At 45.8% G+C, this 3614-nt stretch overlaps 1 long non-coding RNA gene across 1 annotated transcript in view; it reads right to left on the reverse strand.

The window, feature by feature from the left end:
• Positions 1–354: 354 nt before the first annotated feature.
• The window catches only part of LOC115072212, a 10186-nt gene continuing 6926 nt past the window's right edge, over positions 355–3614 (reverse strand). The window contains exons 2-3 of the long non-coding RNA XR_003851280.1: positions 831–945; positions 355–621 (exon numbers count right to left, since the gene is read on the reverse strand). This is a non-coding gene — a long non-coding RNA (uncharacterized LOC115072212). The remainder of the gene's footprint in view (positions 622–830; positions 946–3614) is intronic.

Below are 3614 nucleotides of genomic sequence, written 5' to 3' on the forward strand. Positions count from 1 at the left end.
TTTTTCCCAATGTTTTCTTCTAAGAGTTTCAGATTTTCAGGCTTTACATTGAGGTCTTTGAGCCCTTTGGAATTGACTTTTGTGCAGGGTGAAAGATAGGGGTTTAGTTTCATTCTTCTACAAGTGGAGATCCAGTTTTGCCAGCACCATTTGCTGAACATGCTGTCTTTCCTCCAGTTAATGTTCTTGGCCCCTTTGTCAAATATCAGGTGGCTAAAATTGCAATTACTCATATTTGGGTGTTCGATTTTGTTCCATTGGTCTATGGGTCTATTTTTATGCCAGTACCATATTGTTTTTATGACTATAGCTCTGTAGTAGAGCTTAAAATCTGGTATAGTAATCCCCCCAGCATTGCTCTTAGTTCTCAGGGGTGTTTTGGCTGTCCGGGGTCTCTTGTGCTTCCTATAATCTTAGTGCTTAGGTGATGGAGGCAAGAGGACTGCCATGAGTTTGAGGCTAGACTGGGCTACATGGTGAGTTCCAGGCCAGTCTGAGATAACACAGAAAAAATCCTATCTCAATCAATCATCAATCAATGGAAGAGACTGAGACTTGGGGTGTAGCTCAACAAAGAACACTTTCCTAGCACACTCGAGACTCTGGGTTTTATCCTCAGTGCTGAAAGACAAAAATGAAAAGAGGCTTCTTGTGAGCAGACCTGCCTTAACATCAGCCTAGCTACCCCCAAAGCCAAACACATCAATATCTTAGGATTCTCAGAGAACCCTTCTGCAGCAGTTGGGGTGGCCAAGCTGTTATTCTATAAAATAAGGAGTTGCAGAAGCAGCAGTGGTTTGGGAGGGTGGCCTTGCATTTCAGATACCTACCATGTCCATCCGTAGGTCCCAGCGGCAATGGTCACTGAGTAGCTGGGCAAGAGTCTTCACATGCCTGTCCCTGGCCATAAGGCAGACCTCTGCAAGCTTTGGTTCAAATTCTTTTCTATAATTCAAAGAAATTAAGAGATTAAAGTCACAAGCTACAGGTGTTGCTCAGTGGCAAAGCTCTTGCCTGAGTGCATGAGACCCTGGGTTCCATCTCCAAGACTCAGAGAAGGAAGATGAGAAGGAGGAAGAGGAGGAGGAAGAGGAGGAGGAGGAGGAGGAAAGGTCACAGTCACCTTCAGATCTGGAGACAAAAGCAGATTTCCTAGAACATTTGTAATCATCTGGGTATGTCACAGGCCACAGATAGGATGTCTAGTCAGAGCAAAATTGTTTGAGACAGGGGAATCTGCCTTCTGTCTTCTCTCACATCCTTGCTCCCTTCCCTCCTGCTGCTGTTCACTCATACCTCAATGACTCATTCATGCAACAAGCACTGCCAAACCCAGTGCTGGGTACTGGGATTATAACATGGAACTGCTGGCTTGGTAAGAAGACAGAGAGGTACCAGGGAAGGTGTGATAAGTGCAGTAGATGTCTATGAAGAGGAGAGAAAGTGCAAGGGCCTAAGTCAGACCCCAAGAGTCTGGAAAGTTGGTAAAGACACTTAAAGCTCAATGAGGAAGTGAGAGAAGGAAAGAGTCACCAGGGAGCAATGACGTAGCTTTCCAAAGAGCGGGACATGCACAAAGGAGGCTCTGGACATGACAGAAGGAGGCATTCAAGGACTTCATGCAGTCCAGTTGTGTTAGAATGGCAGGTGCAGTAATGAAGTCACGCAGGTAAAAGTCAGATAAGAGAGGTAACAATTAAAAGCAATCCTATCTCATTCTGAAGGCAGAAAGAAGCTATTGGAGACATTTTGAACAGAAGCCAAACCACAGTAGGCTGGTTCAAGAAGCTTAATATAGCTGGGCTTGGTGATACATCCTGCAATTCCAATAATGGGGAAGCTGAGGCAGGAGGATCACAAGTACAAGGCCAATGGTACTACATAACAAAACCCCCATCTCAATAAACAAACCAATAGGACAGTTAACCTGTAAAGGGGAGGAAGCAGCAGAAGTGTGAAGGGGACTCTGTGCCAAAGGAGGTTTCTATTGAAAGTCTATTCAAATTTGCATGCTGAGAAGACATGGAGAAGTTGGAGCTTATGGAAAGGGAGGAGAAAAGTGATAAGGCGAAAAGGGAAGGATGGGGACACATTTCAGTGGGAAGGAGAGACAAGGGGTGGGAGACAGTGATAACTAACACTAGCGGTATTTGAAAATGACATAAGAACATGTATTTTATATGTTTTATATGTAGAGAGAGAGAGAGAGAGAGAGAGAGAGAGAGAGAGAAAGGTGAGGGGACCTGGACCTGAGATGGGTGCTGTCCTTGGGCTGCAGGTTCAGTTCACTGAAGGGTACACTCTGGGGTGACATCAGCACACAGTAAGTTTATCAGGGATGGCTCAAGGGGAAGGCATGGGGGCAGGCCTTGAAGCGACAATTGGGCTTGTGGTACAGGTTCCAGCTTATGGGAAGCTCTGAAGCTAAGATATGGAGACCAGGCCTCTGTTGAGATGGGTGCTGTCCTTGGGCTGCAGGTTCAGTTCACTGAAGGGTACACTCTGGGGTGACATCAGCACACAGTAAGTTTATCAGGGATGGCTCAAGGGGAAGGCATGGGGGCAGGCCTTGAAGCGACAATTGGGCTTGTGGTACAGGTTCCAGCTTATGGGAAGCTCTGAAGCTAAGATATGGAGACCAGGCCTCTGTATCCCTTCATCAGTCAATGGTTGCATACAGGCTGCCTGGGAAAGCAACATGCCATTGGGCAAAGAAGCTCTGGGCAAAGCAGATCTCTTCAGCTAAGCAGGCCTGGTAGCTGAAGGCGATCTGTTGTAGGCAGAGTCCTTAACTCCTGAGAAGCAGGGCAGTGTCCATCACAGGGAGAAAGAGGGCGCTATTGCACTGGTGTTGGTGTGAGGCTGAAGGTGTAAGGCTGTTAGCCTGAATTCTTTTCTGAGAAAACGGAACTTAGTGTTTTTGCTGAAAGCTCAGGTTGGATGGGGATGGTGGGGGTGGGGGTGGGGAGAGTGAAATAGCTGCTTCAGGATGGTGAAGAGAAGCCAACCAGGGACATAGAATGACTTTGCCAAGTGCTACTGGGGTCTCTGTTGAAGCCAGGGAACAAACTATTCCAACAAATTCAAATTGATAAATTGCAAGGCCTTTTCATCCATGGTTTCTTAGATTGGTTCTCCTTCCCTCAGATTCCATTAGTTTGTACCAGGAAATGTCTATATTATTATTATTATTATTATTATTATTATTATTATTATCATCATTATGATATAAATGGGGCAAAGGCCACAGTGTAAAATCTGAAACTCTGGAACTGTTAGAGGAAAAAGTAGTCAAAAAGTTCAAGGTATAGTGACAGTGCTATTGAATAGCACTTCATTCACTCAAGAAATCTGAAACAGTGATTATTAGCATTTGGTGCTCTTGCAAAGGACCTGAGTCCAGTTCCCAGCACCCATATCAGAGTGCTGGGACTAAAGGCATGCGCCACCCAACACTTTATGAGACTATGTTGCTAAATTCCCTCAAATTTGTCGGGTGTGGTTGCACACACCTTTAAACCCAGCACTCGGGAGGCAGATGCAGGCGGATCTCTGTGAGTTCAAGGCCAGCCTGGTCTACATCGTGAGTTCCAGATAGCTGGGGCTACAGGGAG

This window comes from Nannospalax galili, unplaced genomic scaffold (assembly GCF_000622305.1).
Source record: "Nannospalax galili isolate Female #2095 unplaced genomic scaffold, S.galili_v1.0 scaffold311, whole genome shotgun sequence".
Classification (NCBI taxonomy): Eukaryota; Metazoa; Chordata; class Mammalia; order Rodentia; family Spalacidae; genus Nannospalax; species Nannospalax galili.